The 7,556-nt window shown below is 41.2% G+C and overlaps 1 non-coding gene across 1 annotated transcript; it reads right to left on the bottom strand.

Moving 5' to 3' along the window:
• Positions 1–3,006: 3,006 nt before the first annotated feature.
• LOC130978530 (small nucleolar RNA R71) lies at positions 3,007–3,114 on the bottom strand. Its single transcript, XR_009086156.1, has one exon. It is a non-coding gene; the product is annotated as a small nucleolar RNA R71 (small nucleolar RNA).
• Between the last annotated feature and the right edge of the window lie 4,442 nt (positions 3,115–7,556).

The following is a 7,556-nucleotide window of genomic DNA, read 5'->3' as shown; positions in this document are numbered from 1 at the left end:
GCCTAGACCTTGTTCTTATGTATTTTCAACGGTGGAGTTTCTACACACCATAGATTAAGGTGTGGAGCTCTGCTGTACCTCGAGTATTAATGCAATTACTATTGTTCTTCTATTCAATTCCGCTTGTTCTTTGTCCAAGATATCACTTGTTCTTCAACTTGATGAATGTGATGATCCGTGACACTCATCATCATTCTCACCTATGAACGTGTGACTGACAACCACCTCCGTTCTACCTTAGATTGGGTGAATATCTCTTGGATTCCTGATACACGATGCATGGTTGATCGCCTGACAACCGAGTGCTCGCCTGACAAACGAGCCAGCCATTCCGTGAGATCAGAGTCTTCGTGGTATAGGCAAGAACTGATGGCGGCATTCAAGAGAATCCGGAAGGTCTAACCTTGTCTGTGGTATTCTGAGTAGGATTCAATGATTGAATGACTGTGATGTGCTTCAAACTCCTAGCAGGCGGGGCGTTAATGACAGACGCAAAAGAATCAATGGATTCTATTCCGGCCTGACCGAGAACCGACAGATGGATAGCCGTGCCGTGACAGGGTGCGTTGAACATTTCCACTGAGAGGATGGGAGGTAGCCACTGACAACGGTGAAACCCTTGCATAAGCTTGCCATGGAAAGGAGTAAGAAGGATTGGATGAAGACAGTAGGAAAGCAGAGAGACGGAAGGGAAGGCATCTTCATACGCTTATCTGAAGCTCTCACCAATGATATACATAAGTATCTCTATCTTTATCTTCATGTTTTATTCATCATCTATACCCATTTGAGTCTGCCTGACTAAGATTTACAAGGTGACCATAGCTTGCTTCATACCAACAATCTCCGTGGGATCGACCCTTACTCGCGTAAGGTTTATTACTTGGACGACCCAGTGCACTTGCTGGTTAGTTGTGCAAAGTTGTGTTTATGCCATGGTAGTGAGCACCAAGTTCTTGGGGCCATTACTAGGGATTAATTGAGTTGTGGAAAGTAATGATCACAATGTCGCACACCAAGTTTTTGGCGCCGTTGCCGGGGATTGTTTCGTGTATGGACAACTGACGGTTCATCTTGTTGCTTAGATTAGGTATTTTTCAGAGTTCTTAAGAATGAATTCTAGAGTTTCATGATGATCTGTTGAAATCTGGCTGGCTGTGAAGCCATGTCTGATCTTATTGGACCAAGGTTTCAACTGATCATCACAAGAGCTTGTTGATTTCTATCAAACTTGCTATTGGAGCAATGATCTGCTGAGGCTTGGCTGGCCATTGGCCATGTCTAGTGTTTTGGACCGAAGCTTTCTTTGAAAGCTTGGCTGGCTGTGAAGCCATGTCTAATTCCTGGACCGAAGTCTTAGACTAGCATTGCAATGATTCCTGGAATTCAAATTGAGAATTCTGAAACCTTCATTTTCTATTTTCATATAATTTTCGAAAAAGCACAAAAAATTTTCAAAATCATAAAAACCAAAAAAATATTTTATGTTTCTTGTTTGAGTCTAGTGTCTAATTTTAAGTTTGGTGTCTTGCATGCATTGTTTATTTGATCTTGGTTCTATTTTCAAGTCAATAGTACAGGGAACTGAAGATTCAGAACATGCAGCAGAGGAATTACACAGAAAAAGCTGGGCGTTCAAAACGCCCAGTGAAGAAGGACAGACTGGCGTTTAAACGCCAGCCAGGGTACCTGGTTGGGCGTTTAACGCCCAAAAAGGTAGCATTTTGGGCGTTAAACGCCAGAATGGATACCATTCTGGGCGTTTAACGCCAGGATGGCACAAGGGGGAGGATTTTGTTTTCAAATCAAATTTTTTTCAAGTTTTCAAAGTTTTTCAAAATCAAATCTTTTTCAAATCATATCTTTTCAATCAAATCTTTTTCAAAATCAATTTCTTTCCTTTTTCAAAGATACTTACTAACAATTAATGATTTGATTGAACATCTCAAGTTTGTTGCCTTTTCTGTTGAGAAAGGTTTAATGTTTGAATCATATCTTTTCTTGTTAGGCAAGTCATTAATTTTTAAAATCAAATCTTTTTAAATTGTTTTCAAATCATATCTTTTCAATCATATCCTTTTAAAACCATAACTTTTCAATCAAATCTTTTTAATCACATCTTTTTCAAAACAGTTTTTAATCATATCTTTTTGATTTCTAAATTCAAAATCTTTTTCAAAAATCATTTAATCTCTTTCTCACTTTTGATTTTCGAAAATCAAATTAAAGTTTTTCAAAATGTTTTTAAAATCTTTTTAATTAATTTTCGAAAATTTCTTCCCCTCTTCTCACATCCTTCTATTTATGGAGTACCACTCTTCTTCAATGCACAATTCGAACTCTATCTTATTAAGTTCGAATTCTCTACTTCTTCCTTCTAATTTTCTATTCTTCTGACACCTCAAGGAATCTCTATACTGTGACATAGAGGATTCCATATTTTCTTGTTCTCTTCTCCTTCATATGAGCAGGAACAAAGACAAAGGCATTTTTGTTGAAGCTGACCCTGAACCTGAAAGGACCTTGAAGCGAAAGCTAAGAGAAGCTAAGGCACAACTCTCTGTAGAGGACCTAACAGAAATCTTCAAAGAAAAAGAACCCATGGCAGCCGAAAACAACAACAATGCAAACAATGCAAGGAAGGTGCTGGGTGACTTTACTGCACCTACTCCCGACTTCTATGGGAGAAGCATCTCTATCCCTGCCATTGGAGCAAACAACTTTGAGCTTAAGCCTTAATTAGTTTCTCTAATGCAACAGAATTGCAAGTTCCATGGACTTCCATTGGAAGATCCTCATCAGTTCTTAGCTGAATTCTTGCAAATCTGTGACACTGTCAAGACTAATGGGGTTGACCCTGAGGTCTACAGACTTATGCTATTCCCTTTTGCTGTAAGAGACAGAGCTAGGACATGGTTGGACTCACAACCTAAAGAAAGCCTGGACTCATGGGAAAAGCTAGTCAATGCCTTCTTGGCAAAGTTCTTTCCACCTCAAAAATTGAGTAAGCTTAGAGTGGAAGTCCAAACCTTCAGACAGAAGGATGGAGAATCCCTCTATGAAGCTTGGGAAAGATACAAATAATTGATCAGAAAATGTCCTTCTGACATGCTTTCTGAATGGAGCATCATAGGTATTTTCTATGATGGTCTCTCTGAACTATCCAAGATGTCTTTGGATAGCTCTGCTGGAGGATCTCTTCATCTGAAGAAGACGCCTACAGAAGCTCAAGAGCTAATTGAAATGGTTGCAAATAACCAATTCATGTACACTTCTGAAATGAATCCTGTGAACAATGGGACAAGTCAGAAGAAAGGAGTTCTTGAGATTGATACTCTGAATGCCATTCTGGCTCAGAACAAGATATTGACTCAACAAGTCAATTTGATTTCTCAAAGTCTGTCTGGAATGCAAAATGCACCAAGCAGTACTAAGGATGCTTCATCTGAAGAAGAAGCTTATGATCTTGAGAACCCTTCAATGGAAGAGGTGAATTACCTAGGAGAACCCTATGGAAACACCTATAATTCTTCATGGAGAAATCATCCAAATTTCTCATGGAAGAATCAAGAGAGACCTCAACAAGGTTTCAATAATAATAATGGTGGAAGAAACAGGTTTAGCAATGGCAAGCCTTTTCCATCATCTTCTCAGCAACAGACAGAGAATTCTAAGCAGAACCCCTCTGACTTAGCAACCATGGTCTCTGATCTAATCAAAATCACTCAAAGTTTCATGACTGAAACAAGGTCCTCCATTAGGAATTTGGAGGCACAAGTGGGACAGCTGAGCAAGAAAGTTACTGAACTCCCTCCAAGTACTCTTCCAAGCAATACAGAAGAAAATCCAAAAGGAGAGTGCAAGGCCATCAACATGGCCGAATTTGGAGAGGAAGGAGAGGAAGTGAACGCCACTGAGGAAGACCTCAATGGGCGTGCACTGACCTCCACTGAGTTCCCCAATGAGGAACCATGGGAATCTGAGGCTCAAAATGAGACCATAGAGATTCCATTGGACTTACTTCTGCCTTTCATGAGCTCTGATGAGTATTCTTCCTCTGAAGAGGATGAGTATGTCACTGAAGAGCAAGTTGCTAAATACCTTGGAGCAATCATGAAGCTAAATGACAAGTTATTTGGAAATGAGACTTGGGAGGATGAACCCCCTTTGCTCACCAAAGAACTGGATGACTTGTCTAGGCAGAAATTACCTCAAAAGAGACAAGATCCTGGGAAGTTTTCCATACCTTGTACCATAGGCACCATGACCTTCAAGAAGGCTCTGTGTGACTTAGGGTCAAGTGTAAACCTCATGCCTCTCTCTGTAATGGAGAAGCTAGGGATCTTTGAGGTGCAAGCTACAAAAATCTCATTAGAGATGGCAGACAACTCAAGAAAACAAGCTCATGGACTTGTAGAGGATGTTTTGGTAAAGATTGAAGACCATTACATCCCTACTGATTTCATAGTCCTAGAGACTGGGAAGTGCATGGATGAATCTATCATTCTTGGCAGACCCTTCCTAGCCACAGCAAAGGCTGTGATTGATGTTGATGGAGGTGAACAGATCATTCAAGTGAATGAAGAATCCTTTGTGTTTAAGGCTCAAGGATATCCCTCTGTCACCATGGAGAGGAAGCATGAAGAGCTTCTCTCAAATCAGAGTCAAGCAGAGCCCCCACAGTCAAACTCTTAGTTTGGTGTTGGGAGGCCACAACCAAACTCTAAGTTTGGTGTTGAACCCCCACATTCAAACTCTAAGTTTGGTGTTGGGAGGTTCCAACATTGCTCTGAGTATCTGTGAGGCTCCATGAGAGCCCTCTGTCAAGCTACTGACATTAAAGAAGCGCTTGTTGGGAGGCAACCCAATGTTATATTTTATCTATTTTCTTTTGTTATTTTATTTTATTTTGTAGGTTGATGATCATGAGAAGTCACAAAATCAATTGAAAAAGCAAAAACAGAATGAAAAATAGGAAGAAAAACAGCACACCTTGGAGGAAGAACTTACTGGCGTTTAAACGCCAGTAAGGCTAGTAGGTGGGCGTTTAAACGCCTAGTCTGGCACCATTCTGGGCGTTTAACGCCAGAAAGGGGCACCAGACTGGCGTTAAACGCCAGGAAAGGGCAAGAACCTGGCGTTAAACGCCAGAAATGGGCACCAGCCCGGCGTTTAAACGCCAGAATTGGCTCAAAACGTGATTTTGCATGCCATTTGGTGCAGGGATGACTTTTCCTTGACACCTCAGGATCTGTGGACCCCACAGGATCCCCACCAACCCCACCACTCTCTCTCTTCTTCACCCATTCACCAATCACCTCAACACCTCTTCCCCAAAAACCCTTCACCTATCAAATCCCATCTTTCTCTTCACCACTCACATCCATCCTTCATAAAACCCCACCTACCTCACCCTTCAAATTCAAACCACTTTCCCTCCCAAACCCACCCATACATGACCGAACCATGAGCCCCCCCTCTCCTATATAAACCCTTCTTCACCCCTTCATTTTCACACAACCTAAACACCACTTCTCCCCCTCTTTGGCCGAACACAAAGCCACTCCCTTCTTCCTCATTTCTTCTTCTTCTACTCTCTTCTTTCTTCTTTTGCTCGAGGACGAGCAAACCTTTTAAGTTTGGTGTGGTAAAAGCATTGCTTTTTGTTTTTCCATAACCATTTATGGCATCCAAGGCCGGAGAAACCTCTAGAAAGAGGAAATGGAAGGCAAAAGCTTCCACCTCCGAGTCATGGGAGATGGAGAGATTCATCTCAAGGGTGCATCAAGACCACTTCTATGAAGTTGTGGCCTTGAAGAAGGTGATCCCCGAGGTCCCTTTTTCACTCAAAAAGAGTGAATATCCGGAGATCCGACATGAGATCCGAAGAAGAGGTTGGGAAGTTCTTACCAACCCCATTCAACAAGTCGGAATCTTAATGGTTCAAGAGTTCTATGCCAATGCATGGATCACCAAGGGCCATGATCAAAGTGTGAACCCGGATCCAAAGAATTGGCTTTCTATGGTTCGGGGAAAATACTTGGATTTTAGTCCGGAAAATGTGAGGTTGGCATTCAACTTGCCTATGATGCAAGGAGATGAACATCCTTACACAAGAAGGGTCAACTTTGATCAAAGGTTGGACCAAGTCCTCACTGACATTTGTGAAGAGGGCGCCCAATGGAAGAGAGATTCAAGAGGGAAGCCGGTTCAATTGAGAAGGCATAACCTCAAGCCCGTGGCTAGAGGATGGTTGGAGTTTATCCAACGCTCAATCATTCCCACTAGCAATCGGTCCGAAGTTACTCTAGACCGGGCCATCATGATTCATAGCATCATGATTGGAGAAGAAGTGAAAGTTCATGAGGTTATAGCCCAAGAACTTTATAGGGTGGCGGACAAGTCCTCTACCTTAGCAAGGTTAGCCTTTCCTCACCTCATTTGTCACCTCTGTTATTCAGTGGGAGTTGACATAGAGGGAGACATCCCCATTGATGAGGACAAGCCCATCACTAAGAAAAGGATGGAGCAAACAAGAGACCCCTCTCATCATGAGATCCCTGAGATACCTCAAGGGATGCACTTTCCTCCACAAGACTATTGGGAGCAACTAAACACCTCCCTAGGAGAATTGAGTTCTAACATGGGACAACTAAGGGTGGAGCACCAAGAACATTCCATCCTCCTCCATGAAATTAGAGAAGATCAAAGAATCATGAGAGAGGAGCAACAAAGACAAGGAAGAGACATTGAGGAGCTCAAGCACTCCATAAGACCTTCAAGAGGAAGAACAAGCCGCCATCACTAAGGTGGACCCGTTCTTTAATCTCCTTGTTCTTTATTTTCTTGTTTTTCGAATTTAGTGCTTATGTTTATCTATGTTTGTGTCTTATGATCATTAGTATCTTAGTGTCTATGCCTTAAAGTTATGAATGTCCTATGAATCCATCACCTTTCTTAAATAAACAATGTTCTTAATTGAAAAAGATAAGAATTGCATGAATTTTGAATTTTATAACAGTTTAATTATTTTGATGTGGTGGCAACACTTTTGTTCTCTGAATGTATGCTTAAACAGTGCATATGTCTTTTGAATTTGTGGTTCATGAATGTTGGCTCTTGAAAGAATGATGAAAAAGGAGACATGTTACTGAGGATCTGAAAAATCATAAAAATGATTCTTGAAGCAAGAAAAAGCAGTGAATACAAAAAAAAAGGGCGAAAAAAAAAACGAAAAAGAAAGAGAAAAAGAAAGAAAAAAAAAGAAAGAAATAAAGTTGTGATCCAAGGCAAAAAGAGTGTGCTTAAGAACCCTGGACACCTCTAGTTAGGGACTCTAGCAAAGCTGAGTCACAATCTGAAAAGGTTCACCCAATTATGTGTCTGTGGCATGTATGTATCCGGTGGTAATACTGGAAGACAGAGTGCTTTGGGCCACGGCCAAGACTCAATAAGTAGCTGTGTTCAAGAATCATCATACTTAACTAGGAGAATCAATGACACTATCTGGATTCTGAGTTCCTAAAGAAGCCAATCATTCTGAATTTCAAAGGATA

This window comes from Arachis stenosperma, chromosome 4 (genome assembly GCF_014773155.1).
Source record: "Arachis stenosperma cultivar V10309 chromosome 4, arast.V10309.gnm1.PFL2, whole genome shotgun sequence".
In the NCBI taxonomy this organism is placed as follows: Eukaryota; Viridiplantae; Streptophyta; class Magnoliopsida; order Fabales; family Fabaceae; genus Arachis; species Arachis stenosperma.
The sequence above is the reverse complement of the archived record's forward strand: the minus strand, read 5'-3'. Positions and strand labels throughout refer to the sequence as shown.